This window comes from Mytilus galloprovincialis, chromosome 8 (genome assembly GCF_965363235.1).
Source record: "Mytilus galloprovincialis chromosome 8, xbMytGall1.hap1.1, whole genome shotgun sequence".
Classification (NCBI taxonomy): domain Eukaryota; kingdom Metazoa; phylum Mollusca; class Bivalvia; order Mytilida; family Mytilidae; genus Mytilus; species Mytilus galloprovincialis.
In genome coordinates this window covers 5,893,707-5,914,402 of record NC_134845.1, presented here as the reverse complement: position 1 = coordinate 5,914,402, position 20,696 = coordinate 5,893,707, and the positions used below count along the sequence as shown (strand labels likewise).

The 20,696-nt window shown below is 32.4% G+C and overlaps 1 long non-coding RNA gene across 1 annotated transcript; it reads left to right on the top strand.

The window, feature by feature from the left end:
* Positions 1-3,674: 3,674 nt before the first annotated feature.
* Positions 3,675-19,300, top strand: LOC143084930 (uncharacterized). The gene is made up of 10 exons (XR_012981211.1): positions 3,675-3,988; positions 5,246-5,413; positions 7,354-7,521; positions 10,086-10,207; positions 11,529-11,710; positions 12,458-12,611; positions 13,015-13,071; positions 14,105-15,629; positions 16,103-16,194; positions 18,009-19,300. It is a non-coding gene; the product is annotated as an uncharacterized LOC143084930 (long non-coding RNA).
* Positions 19,301-20,696: the final 1,396 nt, after the last annotated feature.

Below are 20,696 nucleotides of genomic sequence, written 5' to 3'. Positions count from 1 at the left end.
AGGAACAATATCAATAATGATGCATTGTTTTTGTCAATAAGCGTGTTTTTTTCTGGTGATTTTTATTTTTGTTTTAAAATGGAGATACCCTAGTTTGAAAAATGTGTTAATGCATTGCAAATTTAATACCGACGTTTGGTACATCTTTTATTCATAAAAAGCATATATACTTATAAAAGGTATGTATATCTTTATATTATTCTATACGTCATGTAGGGATGTATTTATCAAGGAACGTCAATTCATTGTACCGAATCTTTACAAACAAGAATATGAAATTTTTAATAAAATATTATTGAAACCTATAAAGTTGATAGCTCATTCTTCTGTGTGCTTACCTGAGCAGGTAGTCCAGGTACCTTAACTTGAATCTGATAATCTCTCTGTATGTTCTGAAGCTCTAAAATTCTCATTTCTTTGAATGTATCGTCTTGTGGTAAACATGTGTCGATGTGATTGAAGAAGTAACGCTGGTTCTCTTTGATCCATTTCATTGCTGGGAATATTGAGGTGATGTTGGTTGTTAAATTGGTAACTTCAATCCAATCTAAATACCAGTTGCTGAACAAACCATATGCGTCTGGCCACAGCTGGATTCTTTGTACTTCTGGTATGTTAACCTCAGAATCGACAGAATAGTTATCAATGTTACCTCTTTCGAAATCATTTTAAAGAAGGTATCAAGAGTGAATTTGTTTGTCTGGATACCTTTTCCGTGAAGTACTATATAAATGTTAGCATCCGTCCCAGCTCTCTTTTTGTCTCCAGTTTTCAACGCTATCTTGTAGGAAGCCATAATATCAAACAATGTTGTATTCTCACCTGTACAGTAAACACTAACCAATAAAAATAATTGAATATGTATATTTGAAATGCTCCAGTAATCAACATTACCTTTTTTTAAAATGTAGTTTATTCACTTGAAAAAGCATACATTTTTCACATGTTTACAAACTAAAATATTGTGTATGATCTCAGTACATGTTGTACAGTCATTAAACAACAAAATTAAAATATTCTATAGTTTACAAAATGTATGACGTATAACAAATGGGCAAGCAATACAATTATTTATCGTAATTGTACGTCGCTTTTATTTCGATTTTCCCGGATAAATTTGTTGAAAGCTGATAGAAGTAAAAAATCCCAAGTTCACGTTTAAAACTTTTCGCAAGTCGACCGTTCAAACAAAATAAAACGGGTTTGAACATTGATAAAAGTCACCGATATCTTTCATAGAGACGACATCTCCACTACCCCATACCCTATCACAATAAAGTCGCAAGTTGGATTTGACCATTTTAGAGCGACATTGAATATTAACAAGTTATCAAAATGTTCAAATATACCACCAGGTAGTTTGCTGCATAATCGTATGTTGCTTTTATATGACGATTTTATCAAAGTGAGAAAAAAAATATAATTAGTAATACAATACTATTCACGGGTATAAATATGAACATCTTTCGGTTGCATGATAAACCGGTGCATGATAATTGAAAATTAATAAACTATGCAGCAAAGTGTCAAGATGTGATATTATTACCAATTAAACAACATTTTTCCAGAGACCAAGTGATAGAGAAGTAAACAACTATTGGTCACCGTATGACCTTAAAAAATGAGAAAAACCCACAGCACTTTAAAATTTTCTCTAAATTAATACTATTCAATAAAATTTTCATGGCACATTTAAACATAGACTTCCATAGAACGAACCGGTTTAAAGAAATCTAAATGTGATAATTTTCTTAGTAGACCCTTCGAAATATTCCAAGAGCATGTGTTCATATCAGGTTTACATAAATATAATTTCCCTTCATAGGTCCTCATTTGCATTTTTCTCATCTTTTCCTAATCCTTCCAAAAATAAAGGCAACAGTAGTATACTGCTGTTTGAAAGTCATTAAACTCGCCATTCACAAACAATTTATCACCTACCAGATAAGTAGAATTTTAATTTTCATGTTCGTTCATCATAACAATTATCCATTACTTTCTGCTTTCGTGCACTTCTTTTGGAATTTCAAAATTTGCTATTATTTAGACGTTTGCAGACGCTTTGCACCGTCAAGTTAATGGTCATAAAATTCCAGAATAGTTAAAAGAATAGGTCAGGTATGTCACCGCACAAATTATGAAATTTGTGATCTTAACGACAAGCTAATTAATGTTATCACACGAACCATGTCTTGTGTGATCTAAAAGACAAGGTATTGAGAATGTGGCCGTAAATAATATGTAAAACCAACATACTTGGTATGTTTTTTCACCAACTATTTCTAAATCATCTGAAAACCATTAGTTGTTTTTTTTTGCCGCACACCGAACTATGCTTACAGTTTTATCCATCTTTAAAATAGTTGGTACCTGTATCAAAATGTATAATATGCGATTCTCTCATAACAAATATATGGCCTAAGACATTTTCTATATTGCTATAAACGAATTTAGAAAAAAACTAAAATTGTAGCAATAAATGTAATCAAAACATTACCATGTTTGATTTACAAATACAAATTAGACAATTTGTATATAACAAAATAATATGAAGTATGTGATGATCTACCTGCTGAGCTCCTGTATGGTTTTTCGTTTTAATATTATATGTTCGTCGTTATATTTTTGAAAAGCATATAACGGAAATCCATCGGGTATTCATTTCCCATCATGAAGCTTCTGAGTCATCTGGATTCAGAATTATTGTTTTTAGTTGCTTGACCAGAATACTTTTTTCATCAAATATGGGTTCAGAAATAATTTTTAAAAAAAACCAACACATACGTATTTCGGTATGTAGAAATAAGTAAAATCACAAAAAATACTTATCTCCGAGGAAAATTCAAAAAGAAAAATCCTAATCAAAATGGCAAAATCAAACGCTCAAACACATAAAACGAAAAGTTAACAACTGTCATATTCCTGACTTGGTGCGGGTATTTTCTTATGTAGAAAATGGTGGATTAAACCTTGTTTTGAAGCTAGCTAAACCTCTCACTTGTATGACCGTTGCATAAAAAATATGGATTACCTCTGTTATTAGTTTATGCAACTAGTACTCTGTGTTATATTGGCCTACAGAAAAAACTGACCAATCTCAATAATATGTGTAGCCTAAGGGGATACAAAGACATATGCAAATATAACAATCAAAGTCATTATGTAATGTATTGAGCAAGTTGGACATTATCCGAAGACAATTTTGTGATTTATGAAATCATAAGTTATTTAAGAGTAAATGCAACCAATCCAATATTTCCAAACTAACGGCCTTTCCTTTTGACCGAAATAGTTGGTTTTCTTATGCACTTTTTCGCCTGTGCGATTACAATCCCTCTAGGGAAATCAGACGATTTATTCCGAGCACCTGTTATAATTATGTTATGATGTTCACACATATCTATTTGTAATGACTCATGATCATCATTATCAAAGACTGCATGATGAAAATATCTTTTATAGATTTAATGACCAAAGTTATTTCACAAAACATCAAATCTTTGTGATTTTGAGTTGATGAAGATTATTATCTTAAAGTTTCAATTGCTTTTATTAATTTTACATCATTTACATAAATAGATGAAATAAGCTATTATATTGTTTTATAATTTTTAAATTCACATTTGACATTTGAAATGACTTCATTGTAATAAAGTGTCATTATTGAGGTAATTGCTGTGAAACAGCCGGCTTTTTTGCTTTGTATCAATAGACAAAAAACGTTCGTTTAAATCGTGCAGATTAAGTATTCACTATGCACCGGAAAGGTACAAATTGTCAGTGGCACAATGACAGTAAACACACCCAAGGAAATGTCCAACTTTGGAAATATTAATTATTCTAATATGGACATATATGATAACCATATCAGTGAGAAGAAAGAAAAGAAACATCAGAGCTGGAGGGACGAGTGCTATCAATTCGCACAGGAAACTACACTTCACGGTCTTAAATATATATCTCTGAGGGATGCATTTGTTTTTCGAAGGTAGGTAGTTTTTCATTCTATTTTATTACTTCAGATTGTAAAATCTTATTATTAAATTTCTTTCGTCCGAACCGTTTTTCGAGATCAATATTCATCAGGAACGTTTAAAACCAAAACAAATAAACCATAACTTAAAGTCAGATTTTTCAAAAAGTATCAATTTTAGAAGAAACTAAACTTGAAACTGTTCTGAATTGTAAACTAGGAAGTACGGCAATTTAAGTTTGAAATGACAAATCAAGTTGATAGTTTAAGTTATCAAGTGCTGTCAGATGCTCTGTTAATATAAAGATATAACTAACGTCGCGACAATTCGTTTACATAGCTGATATCATTGGTATCTGACATAACTTCATTAAAAAAAATATGCAGTGCTTAGCTGTTTCGTTATACATCATATTCGATTGACAAAAAAACCCAAGTACCCTCCTTCTTTCTAATATGAAGGTGGAGCATAATGAAAACCATTATGTGGTCCTAAAATTCCAAAAAGGGGTAAAAGACTTTCACAATTATGTTAACCTTATTGATAAAGAAACAGGTAATATTATTAGCACTCTAGTGCAGAAAGGTAAATAAAGATGTCACTATGAAGCATATATAAATGTTAAATTTGACATATTTGATCTAACAAGACAGTTGTAAACTTAGTTTCTGGACAAAAGTAGACATGAGCAATGGTTTTACTAAAAAATGTTTTTTCTTACATACATTATGATTTTTTTTACAAAACTTATTGGAGCAAAATGCCCTTTCACGTATAACCATTGTTCGTATCTTAATATTTAATGCTCAGAAAATGAAAAAGAAATAGTCTTATGAATTAACAATGAATATGATATATCCCTGTATAAACATTTACACAAATTGCATTAAAAAATGGCGTTGTTGGCATATACTCAGACCAGAAAATTAATTTTTTTATTATTCGTCATCAAGATCTCTTATTAAATATTGATATCTACCCATTTCTATTATTCTTACAGAGAATAACTAATTGTCAAAGTGAACATATAAATTGTATCTATTAGAATAGATGGAGTGTCGCTAAGTACATACTAAGGAAATGATCAAACCTCTAGTGTTCTAGTACTGCTACTACTCTTCTCTATTTATACTATTGCGGTCAGACAAATGCAATAGTGTTACATCATGTGCACTGTTGCCTTAACGCCTACTAATCTAATAATGTTTCTTATGCAATGTTCTGATAACGAATGCCCTTTTATAACGTTACTATTTTTTTTTTTATTGTAGACTATTTTGGTTCGTATTAACCTGTTCCTGTTGTGGTATTATGTCATACCAGATAATAGACAGGATAATATATTATTATAATTCACCAATTACTGTCAACGTCAAAGTCAACTATAATCGTTCACTGGTGTTCCCTTCTGTCACAATTTGCAATCAAAATGCTTTCAGGTAGGTTATCCCCCGCTATATTTTATACCTAAATTATCGCAACACAATTAATGCATGGCTTTTGTTAAGTTTTTTCAATATGAAACTAACTGGTTGGTTTTTAATAACGTTGTCTGGCTGGTATATAAGCCCTCGCACGGTCGTCCCAACGGCTTTTGGTGAGCTGAATATAATTTGTTGCTGTCAAACTGAATAAAGGCGGTAATTTTAATTTTCCGTAGATGGATTTGGATTAATTACGAGTGTTGTTAGGTTTGGTCTTCACATCAGCTGTTTTCAGGGCCATGTTGGTCATTTGTCGTGCTCTCCAATTACGTTAACGAGGAAGTCCTGGTCGATAAGTCTCGGAAAAAGTATTAACGATAAATGACTATTGCTTTTGTTCAATTATAATGAAGTTACTTAGTACAATATACTATTTCATGTTACCGACTTTTTAGAACTCCAGATTATATAACTTTTCGACAGGTCATCAATTCTATGGTAAGACATACTGGTACTTTTTCAAGTAAAAGCAACAAAAAGACGTAAAATCAAACATATAATCGTTGCAATTTTCGGGAAAGTTTTCTAAAGATGTTGTTGTGTATAGAAAACATAATTTAGTGAATCCCCCCGAAATTGTTCCAATTGTAAGCCTGATTGTTATTCTGTTAGTTAGACCGAGAACCAGGATATCCTACTACTGAAAGGTAACGTATCGAGAAAATATAATCTCTGGAGGAGACAAAAGTCGGAAATACGAAGTCTATCAAAACATTTTATCTCTGAATTACAATGCATACAATTCGGATACAATGCATATCCGAAGAACAATTGTTTCAATTAATTCCTGGAGTACATTTGATATAATTGACCCTAATATTCACTGAAGTACAATTGATAAAAACTGACACAACTAATCACTGAAGTACAATATATACATTTTACCCAACTAATCACTGGTGAACTTACAAACCTGGTTCAATCCACCATTTTCTACATTTGGAAACGTCTGTACCAAGTCAGGAACATGACAGTTGTTGTCCATTCGTTTGATGTGTTTATTATGTCTAAAGTACAATTGAGACAATTGACCCAACTAATCTCTAGATGCAATTGATAATATTTGCCCAAATAATTCCTGAAGTACTATTGATACAATGCAACTAATACGTAAATTGACCCAAATGAATTATTATGCAACTCAATATATCATTATAAGATTTAAATTGTGTTATGTAAGCTATCCTACATTGAAGGTGTACAGATTTCTATGTGCTTTTTGGTCATAAGTTATGTATTTATACAGTATTGGCATTTTCCCGATGAAGACTATCAATAAGCAACAACTGTTAAAAGTGTTACTTTAAACCTTCTCTTGTAACATATACAGATTAAACTACGTCATTGATGCGTAAGCAGTCTAATGGCTTATGCAATACCTTGATTAAAAATAGATAAATATCGTCTCTGTTTCCACTCCGACCCTTCAATACTGTGTTTTCTAACAAAAGAGAAACACATACGCTAATACAATAGTAATGAGGGTTATACATGTTATAATGGATAACAATTTAGGTTGCAACGACAAATGCAAATAAAAACAAAGACTTTAAAGCAATCTAGAATGTTTTGCAAATATTATAATTTTGTTCTAATGTTTTCTTTTTGTTATAGAGTACAACAAATGTAGTAATTCATGACATAAAATCATTACCTGTCAATAGCATAAGTTAAGCTAAAAGAATGTAAATTAACCTTTGTTAATAATTGATGATATAGTAACACAGTGTGAAATTCCAGATATATTCACATCGCTTTATGTTGGATGTTTTGTCTTGATATGAAATAATGTTATTTTCTAAAAGAAATATATCCTTTGTTCTTAATTTACTGCTCTTAAGTTAATTGTGTAGATGATATTAGGAATATAAAAGTATAATCTAACATATTTTCAGATCATCAGCTGCAGCTGAGAACAATTGGTACAGACTGATAGAAACCATGTATAATGACTCTTCAAAAACATTCGATTCTAGAGATTTAGTACAGTTTAATGCCAGTAAACTAAGAATTAGCGAAATGTTTCAAAAAGCGGGTCATACAAAAGAAGATATGATTGTTGGGTTAGTTATTTAACATAGGTATTCAAACTACATCAATCATCTCCATGGAATATTTTTTAACCATGGAGGAAAATTTCATCACATCAAAAACCTTTCAGTATTTCATTTATCAATTTAGTTGTTTGAATAGACTGGTTTTGATTATAAGCTAAGAGTGTATCTTGGTTTATATATAGGTGTCAAACGATAGCTGAACGCGTGCAGTTATTCGCTGTTTTGTTGGTTTATAATTTCGTAAACATTTATCCTCTTTATACTTTAAATACTTCATTATTTTGTGAGCCAAGCATCTAGTAAAAAACTTATAATTTTGCGAGCTATTAAACGACTTTAGCCTCGGGGTATTTCAAACTGTCAGAAACTCCCACATAAATAAACATGCTTTAGAAAATATTACATACATGATTTAAAATAGTGTATTGTACAGTTTTTGAAAAGCAAAAGGTTAACTTATTTAAAACTGCCAATTCCTCAAGAACTGACCACGATTCTTTAAATTAAAACTATGGAATTATTCCATTTGATTAGTTATGAATATACTCCCGTTGTCGTACGTATAATCTGTTCAAATACTGATTTATACTTACTGTCGGCTTGTTCGTTATCTTTGAACACTGCGGCGGGTATTGGTGCCATAGATTTGAATATTTAGAAAATTTGCACTAGATTTGGATTTTTTAAAATTCTGCCATAGATTTTGGATGACATAGCGAAATATTCACCGTAGATTTTGAATCTGACAGAAGTAACCCCGTCATGACTGAGTCCTTTCTATCTTATTAGGTTGCGTTTGAGAAATCTTAGCTTACTTTACGCTATTTTGGTTTCTCTATCGACGTGTTATTCTCAGGATAGGTCAGATTCAATTCCAATTTTAAGGTATTTGGTTCTTCTTGATCTTCTCAGCACTCGTTCTAAGCGTGTACAAGTGTTTTATTAGTGAGCGTGATCTAGTGGTTGTTTTTACACTGCACTTCTGCGGAAAGACAAGGAACTCGTTTTTTCCTCATTCTGCAAGATTGGAAAGATCTTTTTGAAGTATTCTAGTTTAACTTACGGCTAATTAGTGTATGTCTCTCAACGTAGTGCTGCTTTGAACCAAATACGAACTCCTCAAAAATTGAAATTAGAAATCGAGTAAACCGGTTTTACTGGAGGGTGTGGCTTCTCTTCCATGTGTGGCCAAAATAGTGTAAACCCGCCGGCATATAACGTATGAGCTACGCATTGGGAACGATTATTTCCAGTTACCGTTGACGGTCCAGGTGAATTAAAAACTGGGGAAATTTGAAGGCTGCGGATTTTTGTGGAAATTGATTCATTAAGACTGGCGTAACCAAATCAGTTTCACTCCGAGATAATCACTTTCATGATGAATATGTTTACCCTACATGCAGACTACAGAAAGGTTCATCTATCATCATCCACTCAGTTTTCTAGGTCAAGAAATAAGACGAAAAATTGTCTAATTGGACTGTCTGGTAATTTTCGCAACAGATGTGGTCAGCCTTTGTGGAGTATACTACTCAACAAACCAAATTCAGTGGCGGATCGGGGGGGGGGGGGGGTTCCGGGGGTTGGAACCCCCCTTTTTTGGCCGATCAATGCATTTGAATGGGAGCATATAGTTGGAACCACCCCCTTTTTACTCTGGGTTGGGACCCCCCCCTTTTAAAATGGCTGGATCCGCCACTGAAATTACATCAGGAACATATACAGATATACTGTTCGTAGATTACACCCACATTGAAGACTTGAAAATTAACATTCTGTATTGATTTATCATAATAAGTATATGTTAAAGACAATAATTGATGTGAAAATGAAAATAAAATTATAGATAATTATAGATGAATAGCAGATAATGACTTTAATATTTTCCTTTTGTTTATTTTCTGTGTCATTCATTGCTCTATTAAATGTTTCATTTGAACGACTGTTAATTTAATGCTGATTTTTAATATGACTAACGTTGTCTCTTTACGTCTGTTTAGATTCAATTAAAACATAAATTATATACCAAATTTGAATTGAGAGTACAATCTTTAACTATAAATGAGGTGAAACCCTTCCGAAATCAAAGTTTTATATCATTGAATCAATAAAATAAATAAATATAATCAACCTTTTGGAGAAAGTATAAATTGGTGGAGCATTGGATACATTTAATAACTTACCTCGTTTAAAGGAAAAGTCGGTAAAAATGCATTTCTGCCTTACAGGTTTCTATGAGTGAGAATTTGGTCCAATCATTTGTTGCCATTGGTTATTAATGATTGATGTAAACACTTTGTACAATTATGTCCGTTTCGAAACTATTGGTACTGTGTGGATGATACCCTCATAGACAGCCCATCAGTGACAATTACTTACCCTCTTACACTTACTTGAATAACCAAAATAATGATACCCTCATAGACAACCCATCAGTGACAATTACTCACCCTCTTACTCTTACTTAAATAACCAAAATAATGATACCCTCATAGACAACCCATCAGTAACAATTACTTACCCTTACTTGAATAACAAAAATAACAAACAATTGTCTCAATAAATTACAGATGTACGTGGGCTGGTGTAAAATGTACTCATGAAGATTTTAAACCAATCTTAACAGACCATGGACTTTGTTACACATTTAAACCAAAGAGTAGACCAGAAGAGTTTATCGTTAGCTCTACAGGTAATATTTATATATACTGATAGTGCTACAGATAAATATTATAACTTGTATATCCCAAGTCATGTGTTACTGTTGAACCAATCTTAACAGACCATGTACTGTGTTATACGTTTAAACCAAAGAGTAGACCAGAAGAGTTTATCATTAGCTCTACAGATAATAAGTATATCTACTACAATAGCTACAAATAGAAAAATTAGATGGTATGTTTATTGATATCTGCCTCATTCCTTAATAACTGTTTACTGCTGTATTACTTTTCACATTTCAAAATAACTTGTATATCTCTGGTTATTTGCATTTGATGAGCTCTTCCTGATCTTGATACTGATTTATTCCTCTTCAGATTTCAGGTTAAGTAGTACATACATTTTTTAGCTGGTGTTTGAAGTTACTCTTGATATGAACTTTAACTCTCTAGAAAGCCTAGCAGGTGTACAATCTATATTAAACTTCTTAGGAAATTGTGAAAAGATAAAAGACATTAACTATCGATACGTAGATATTTTATAATTCAAAACCTAATTTCAGCTTCTTTTTTTTTAATGTACCCATATTATTTTCCAAACTTAACTTTCAATGAGCACACTGCATCCTAAAAGAAAACACATAATCATCCTTGTAGAAACTTTATCAGTGTGTACAATTCAATGCAACTGACAACTGGATTGTGTTCGGATTTTCATTTTAAAGAAGGAAAACACAAATATTGTCATTACCGATCATATCTGACAGGTTTTTCCCCCAAATTCCAATTTTAATTAGCTTAAAGAAAAGAAGTACATTTTTTAATTAGCCTATCTGAAATATCAGTATATGTTATCACTTTGTACACTTCATTGCAACTAAAGCTGATTTACTGATTTACTAAACTAGTGAAAATTGCAATTCAAAGTCGATATGAAAAAAGTAAAATCACAAAAATACTGAACACCGAGGAAATTCATCCGGTTTCTTCTCTGTCTTATTTGTTTGAGTGATTTTTTTCACTGGTTTTGAACAATAAAACGATAATTGCTTAAAATTAATTAATTTATCTCTAAAACTGAAAAGTTAAAAAATAATCAAATTGTCTTTCCAAACAAGTTCCACTCATTGGCAAGTGATTGGTTCTTTTGTAGTCGATTCACATACACATAATCTCCACCACTTAAGAGTAACAGTCCGAACATTTCATCTTTACTCGATAATAACCCTTGGATAGCGAAGGTACAAACACTTGTATTTCCCATACATATATGTTTTTTTTTTAATTTTCTATAAGGCAAATGATATGTTTTTCGCTTACAATTTATGATTAACCATGTTTTGATATTTAAAGGAGCCGATCACGGTTTAAAACTGTTTTTGAATGTTGAACAATATGAATACATGCCTGGGCCAAATGATGCTGCGGGCATTAAACTACTGACATATGATAAGAGTGATATACCACGTATTAAGGAGCTGGGAATGTCTGTACCAACAGGTATTCATGCTTTTGTCGGACTAAAACTAATAATGGTATGTTGAACAAGTATTGTTATAATATTTATCATAAAAATAAATGTCAAAAACGGTCAACTGTGTTCTTACAAAAAGAAATCAAATTATAGATATCTCTATCGTTGTAAAAAAAATTTAGCGCATGACCATTTCTTTTTTTTTATACTTTAATAGATTGATTGATTGGTTGATTCTATTTATTTTCTCCCTTATACTGAAGATATTCATTTTTTTATAGCACAAGGATAATTATTACACGAAAGAAGAATTATTTTACTTTTTCACGTATAATAATCGCTATTGTTGTTAAAAAGTGAAAATTGACCGCGCTACCACTTTTGATCACTTTAAACTTTGAAATATAAGGATAATCTAAGGAAACCAAAAAAAAAAAAAAAAAACCCACAAAAACATGAGAACGACATAAAATCAAATACTAATATACACATCTAGCTAATTGCTGTCGAACATCAATCTGTGTATTTTCGGATATTGAAAGAGATTTCAAAAACAATTTTTGAAGAGAGGCATAACACAACAACTGCCAGGAAATTAACAACCAACAAAAAACTATACCGAAGACTAAAGTTTGAGCAATTCGAATCCCCCCCCCCCAAAAAAAAAACAAGGCTTGGACTCTGGTTTTCAGCAAAGGTACACAGTTCCTGCTTCGGCCATGCCATCTCATATAATACAATGATTTCAAAGTACACTGCAATTTTTACGGATCTGTTATTCAACTGATGATTAAGATTTTCTTCCTAGATCAACAACTTACACGTACCGTATGGTGAGTGTCAGGAGACACAGTTGAAGTATAGTAGACAGTATTCTGTTGATGCCTGCATTATTGAATGTCTAAATCAGTTTACACAGAAGAAATGTGGATGCAGAAATTTTTTCATTCCTTCTACTACGGGTAATTAGAACTAAACAGGCAATAATGAAAATAATAATAATAGTTATAATTGATTGAATACGTATATTAATACAAAATCTTGATGAAAAAAAATAAAACTACAGATTAGCCTTACGCGTAGCAAAAATAAAAATACAGATAAGTCATACGTGTAGCAAATATAACAATTAAACATAACATCACACAGAATTTCTACAGTCTCAAACTCTGATATTGAAAGACCTACAAATATGTTGTGTGACATTAGAATTATTATAAACACTCGATCAATCACGCTATACATTTTAAAAAGATTTTTTTTTCAAATGAAAACAAACTGAGCCTTCATAGAAAATCGTTTATGAAATCAATTGTAAATACTCAATTTTATTTTTCATTTTCATAATATATACATACCTTACAGAGAGTGGGGAAGAATGTACGATGGAAGCGTTCTATTCATGTTACAAAAATTATTACGGTAAAATATAATAATTTAATTTGAAAAAAAAACAGTATACAGTATTATTACATCGAATATATTATTGATTTCATACATTCGTGTTTTATTTCTCAAGATTATATGTTGCTTTCCCTTCAAATTAATTGTTTTTCATCCTGAAGACTTTGAAGTCTAATAAATAAAGGCAGCATAAGTATCATATACCGCTGTTCGAAAGTCATATATCGATTGAGAGAATAAACAAATCCGGGTTACCAACTAAAACTGAGGTAATCACAACAACTATAAGAGGAAACACCCGTTTAAATTTAAATGGTCTTTACCAAGCACTGAGCAAAAAAGTAAACGCACTATATGCTGAATCTTGAAATTTGAGTTGGGAAAATAATACATTTTTTTAATTGTTTAAATAATACAGAAAACAGTAAGTACCAAAACATTCTGACAGTACATCAAAACAAACTATCCACTAGATTGGTTTCCAATGTATCAAGCCTGTGATTACTCTAATGTTTCCAGTGTATCAAGCCTGTGATAACTCTAATGTTTCCAGTGTATCAAGCCTGTGATTACTCTAATGTTTCCAGTGTATCAAGCCTGTGATTACTCTAATGTTTCCAATGTATCAAGCCTGTGATTACTCTAATGTTTTGCCTATTGGTGTTTATATGATGCCTTTGGTTCACTTGAACTATTAGTAGTTATTTTAGTATGGCCATACATATCACTATCACAAAGTCTGTTGGTGTTTTAGGCTATCGTTGCCTTTAACAAATGTTCTTTCTAAATGTGTTTGTTTTTCATTGACATCTATGCTTGATAGATGCCAATTCATGCGTAGAGTGTTTAAGACATGTTAAAATCCTTTATTTGAATTTCATAGATAAATAATTTGATGTTAAATTTTCATTAACTGTGATTCATTTTCTGATAATATGAAAGCATGTTTTTTTTTTTTGCTTCCTTAATTTTTTTAAGACCAAGTCAAACACGCAGGTGCCAGTTTTTGATAAAATGATTAAATGTTAATCTGAAATATTTAAATTTTCAGGAATTGTGCATGACACACTACAAGATCAGTGTCACTGCCCAACAGCTTGTAAATACAGCGTGTTTGATCCTACCATGTCATATGCATCAACGTCAGAATACACAGCAGAGAAAAAACTTACTTCCGTTTCCACGTCAAAATTACAGGAGAAAATCCTAAATTCACGCGAAATTTCAAACCGTATGGAGAAAAGAAAATATGAATCATTTAGTGCTTTGGTCAAGAATTTTGAGAGGTCGTTTGACAATGTGATCGACATGTTGCAGAATATTCTTAAACGAATTTCAGTTCATTTACAGCTCATAGATTCAAGGTATTCAAATGACAAAGAAGCATGGTATAGAAAATCTTATCTTTACAGATACCAGATATATCACGTGACGAAAAACTTTATACGACCACGTGACGCGATGGAAGAAAGGACTCTTTCGAATTTATGTGTCGGTTTTCATGAATTTGTATTTATGATTGAAACAAATCTTAAGCACCTGTCTTCAGATGAGAGCCTTGATAAAAGTACCAGAGAGTCAATATATACAAGAAGCCTCGATTTTATTCGTAGTCAGATAGAAACTGCTGAACGCGCATCCGCAAATATTTCACAATTGTACGAGGCTTATCAAAACGGAACACCAATATTTAGATATAGATTTGGAAAAACACCACGAAAGCATAACGATTACATAACCCCCAAAAGACTTCTTGCCGAGTCGTTGGTCCATAACACCTATGCGCGGAGGTATGCTCCTCGTGTACAAAATGATATAGCAGCCATTAAAAGTAAACTAAACAGTTATATTTCACTGTTAGACGAGGTAAACGTCACGGGAAATTTAAATTTAACAATGATGGCATCCATATCTTTATCCTATATAGACAAATGTGAAGATTTCTACCATAGTAAGAGTGTATTTTATGCCGAATGTATTGAAAGACCAAAAACTATTATCGAAAACCGGCTTGAAAAATTTGAAAAATATATAACTGATTACATAGAAACAAAGGAGTTTATAGAAAGTAATCTGAACAATCTGAGAGATTCCATTCAAAATATATCGATGTTCGAGGTCATTCATATTAATATTTTTATGAATAAGTTAACTCAGTATTTGAAAGTCGATTCGCGTATCAAGAAAAACACGTTAGCTAATACCGTTTTATCGGATTATCTATTAAGCCAGTTTTCACGATGTGAGGCGATATTCCAGGAAATCCGAAACAGAGGTCAGAATATTTATGATGGTTGGACTGTGCTGGTGACACGTTCTACAGACATATGGACAGATATAATTAATGATCCAGACATGATTCCTTATTACCATCACAGAAATTACAGTCCATTCCTGGTCAATCTGACAGACTTTAGTAGTGATATTTACCAACAAATATCAGAAACAAGAAATCAAAATGATTTGCGTGCAATTATCGGAGAGACTGATAAAAAATTGGGACACCATTTCGAAGCCTTGAAACAGCACATGGTTTTGTTTAAATCGAGCATTAAGATTGATCAGTATTTTTTAAGGTATACTCTAAATTGGCATACTGTTCAGTTATTGTTGAATCTTGCAATTTTGAAAAATTCACGAAAATCAAAGCGATTTTTCATATAATCCTATCCGTACTTTACATTGAGTACAGTCATTTTCTATCAAATCAAATTTGGCGGGGGCAGGGGAATGAATATTTCTGCCAAATTATAACCTCACATCAACAGCTTTGAAATTTATTGAATCCTAATTTGATGCTTCTCGTGTTTCCTTTTGCTACACACAATGTTAGTTATCTGTAAGCTTTCACTATTTTTATTACATTTTATAATTAAGAACGTTTCATAGAACGAATATTTCCTGTTTAATGTCGAACTTTTTGTGAATTTAAAGAAGATCTGTACAAACATTCCACTTGTAGTATTATTTATAACTTAAGATTCTTTATTTTTGCGTGATTTACAAATTAAATAATGAACATAGAAATAATCGTAACTGTACTTTACAGAGAAAACTTCTTGCAGCTGGACGTATTCTATAGAGAACTCAGCTACGAAGAAATAGATCAACAAGAAGCTTATGACATATTTGGCTTGTTATGTATGTATAAAATAAATTCCATGAGTAAACCAAATTTACTGCATACTAAAGTAAATCAAAACGTACAAGGGAGACAAAACAAATATCACAATGACTAGATCATATAAAACCAGAAGGAAAACAATCCTAGAAAAAATAGGAGCATTGTGTTGTCAAAGAGGTTGCATATGCTAACGTTGTCCCCTACTCAAAATTAATCGAAGAACAACAAACATCACAAATAAGGAAAACGATCCCCCAAAAAATAATAATAACGTAAAAAGTACAAGCAACAACAGATTGTGACACAAAAACTCGTGGTGAATTAGTATGCTCCGGTAAAATGATGAGTTCTTGCTCTACTAGCGATTCCCATCGCGTTGTTCGTGACAAGCAAACAAAATATTATAGAACGCATTTGTATTTGGTTTTGATGTTATATTTGTTATTCTCATCGGATTTTGTCTAATGCTTAGTCCGTTTCTGTGTGTGTTACATTTTAATGTTGAGTCGTTGGTTTCCTCTTATATTTAATGCGTTTCCCTCAGTTTTAGTTTGTTATCCCGATTTTTTTTTTTGTCCATAGATTTACGAGTTTTGAACAGCGGTATACTACTGTTGCCTTTATTTGTAGACGTACGTTACAATCGATGTTAATAGGCATTTGGTGACGTTACTTTCGATGATTGTACGCATTTGCTGACGTCACAATCGATGATAGTACGCATTTTATGAAGTCACAATCGATGATAGTACGCGTTTGGTGACGTCACTATCGATGACAGTACGGATTTAATGAAGTCACAATCGATGAAAGTACACATTTGGTGAAGTCACAATCGATGATAGTACGCATTTGTTGAAGTCACAATCGATGAAAGTACGCATTTAGGCAGCAACCATTTGATTTTCTGGGGGGGGGGGGGGGGGGGGGGGGGGGGGCTATGGTTTTTTTTTCTGTGCAAACTTTTTTTTTCGCCTGCGAAAAACAATTATTTTTTTTCGCGACAAGTTGAAAACAATTTTTTTCTTTCAATTTTAGCATTACATATAGTGGCAGCTGAGGGTGAAACAAACATTTTTTTTTTCTCAGAATCAAAAACAAATTATTTTTTTCTCCAAAAACTGGAAACAAACTTTTTTTTCCAAAAAAAACCATAGACCCCCCCCCCCCCCCCAGAAAATCAAATGGTTGCTGCCTTAGTGATGTCACAATCGATGATAGTACACAATTGGTGACGTCACAGTCGATGAAAGTACACAATCGATGAAAGTACACATTCGAGGATGTCTAAATCGATGATAGTAGGTTTTGTGACTTCAGAATCGATGTTAGTAGGCATTTGGTGACGTTACATTCGATGATAGTACGCATTTGCTGACGTCACAATCGATGATAGTACACATTTGGTGGCGTCATAATCGATGATAGTACGCATTTGGGGAAGTCACAATCGGTGGAAGTACGCATGTTGTGATGTCACGACCAAGGAAAATAGGGTATTTCGTGATTTAATTTATTCTTCCTAGAAAAAAAAACCTATTGTGAGATACTAAGTAAAATGAAACAAAAAGAAAATCAAGTTTCTATTTAGGTAAAAAAAAAAAAAGCCAAATGTTTTACATCTATTGATAAAGTTTAAAATGACTTATCCGATGACTTTACACAATTTTTGTTTTTGTTTTATTTAATTAATGACATTAATATATGAAAACGACACCTACAAGCAAGGATTTTACAGCGAGACACTATAGAAATCCTTGCTATAAGTGATTCATATACAAAACACCAGTATACCTACTTGCTGATTAAGAAGACAGTATATATATTGCAGGTGATATTGGTGGATCCATGGGATTATTTATAGGAGCCAGTGTCATGACAATGTTTGAACTTGTAGATTTTGTAATGAACATTTCCGCCGAGCGGGCCATAAGAAGTAAAAGATTCAGGGTCAATAGGCAATGAACATTCAGTTTAATGTTGAGAGGGTTAAATTAACATGCATGTTAAAGGACGATTTATTACCTTTTATTGTGAAAATGGCCACACGTTAAAGGCATGCATTCGATTTACTGTTTATATTTTTTGTCCATACTGTGTTCTGTACCAAGAGACTACACCGTGTAGAACGCCTGATGTGCGGCGATTTTATGTTTCTCAGAAAGTGGCGGTTTTGAAGCGAAAAAAGGCAATCGTGGTAAGTAATAGTATCAACGTGTCTTTTTTGAGAATTCTTTTTTGAGAATTATAAGGACCAAATAATGTACTGCACAGAAGAAATCGACCCATTATTATTAAATACCAGCAAGCAAAAGACGTTTCCAGCGCTCTGTTTTCTCATAAACCTCTTCTCGTCATGACCATGATGGTATGGGCCTTTTCTCTAATTCTAAAATAAATCAAAAATGCACATTATAGAAAAAACTTTAATATGGGCTGAAATAAGATATTATAAATTAAAATTGTAATGAGTCGTCATAACATAGTACTTAGCTGTGTTTAAATTCAAAACTATTTAATTAAAAAGACTGAATTTTACGCAAATATATCCTTGTTTTGATAAATGCCTAATCCCTTTGAGACACAGAATCGGATTCCCCGAGTGTCACATTCTTTTTTATGTAAAATTTATTTTTGACCAATAAGTAGGAAGCTAGCAGTTCTATGCCAGAAATTCGTTTCTTTATAAATCGTACTTACATATGAAGTATTAAAATATGCAACTAGGAAAACTGGGGAGAGGTGTTTGAGAAAACGGAGCACAGGAAACGTCTCTGCTTTTGCTTACTGGAATTGGATATTTTTCGATTCCTTCCGAGCAATACATTGCGTGGTCCTAACAATTCACAAAAAAGAAATTGTGATACTTTTACTTGCGATTATCGCCTTTTCCCGCTTCAAAACCATCACCCTGTGTCAAACATAGCCAACACCCCGCATGGAAAACTGCAAAACTGTTCAACAGTATGTCACTCGATCGACTATGATTAAAATGCATCAAGAGTGGTCAGCAGGGGAAATTTTGAAAGTATACTGTGAGCAACAAATCAATTTGCGACCCCTTTTACTAGTTTTCATATGTGGCAAAAAAAGTTAACTTGTTATTAAAAAAGTTCCCGTCGATTTGTTTGCATTTGTTTTGATATAAACTAAATTGTATATAGGAATTTTGTATTTGGTGAGAAAAATATTCCAATATTATGTTTGTTAGATTGCAAATGAGACAACTCTCCACAACAGACCAAATGACATATAATTTAACTGCTATACATGTACGTCACCACAGGCGGCCTTCAGCAATTACTTAATCTCATACCGCATAGTTTGCCAATGTTTGCCAAAAATAGGCAGAGGAATATGGATAACGTATCGTTTAGGGTTCATACGAAAAAGCGCAAAAACAACAGAAATTGTCATTTTCATTATATATACCAAGGACAAGAACTTCTAAACTGCAAATGTAAAAATCGTAAATATCAACTTTAACTTAAATGTGGTACCAGTAACAAGTAGACAATCACTGACAAAAAAAAGCACTTTTTTATTTCTAAGTTAAGAGCACTGTTGTTGACCGGACCACGGTGTTTTGGCGAGTCTCACATTTTATTTTCATACTGTTATAAATAGTACTTGATACAGACCAAAACACAAAAACTGAACATTGACCCATGAACCACGAATGTGATGTCAAGGTCAGATGATACCTGCCAGACAGACATAAACACCATAAAACCATTCTACATATTAAATATAGTTGAAATGTTACTTAAAATTCTTGATACAGGCAAAACACAAACACGGGACATTGACCAATGAACTATGAAAATGAGGTCAAGGTCAGATGATAACTGCCAGACAGACAGATACACCCTACAACCATTCCATTCACCAAATATAGTTAATCTATTGCGTATAGTACTTGAAGAACAGACCAAAATACAAATACCTAACAGTGACCAATGAATCATGAAAATACGATCAAGGTCCGATAAAAACCAGCCAGACTGACATTCAAACATTACAGTCACCCAATACACAACATCTATGTTGACTCACTTCTAATAATTTTTGGAAACAACCTAATCATGCAGTAACTTTAACCTTGATCACTTATTTATAAAATAAGGTCGAGGTCAAGTGAACCCTGTCTTATGGATATGTAGACATTCCAATGAACCAATACGGTTATCTATTACTTATGACAGTTTTGCCATTCCATTGTCAATTTACTTTTTGAATATCTCTCTGGAATCTTCTGGTTGTCTTCTATATATAATCAACAGGGATTTCCTTCTATGCGGCCATATATCGATATATTCTTCCAAAAATCAAAATGATCAAAGGAAACTACTTTTCATGTTTCCTGTTATTGGTAATTTTGACTTTTGACCATAGTGCAAGTAGCCTAAAGAACATTGGAGATCTCCCTTTAATGGTGTGTTTATAAATAAAAGGATATGGTAACATGGCCAATGAGTCAACTCTTCTCCAAATATATCCAAGTATAGCTGCAATCAAT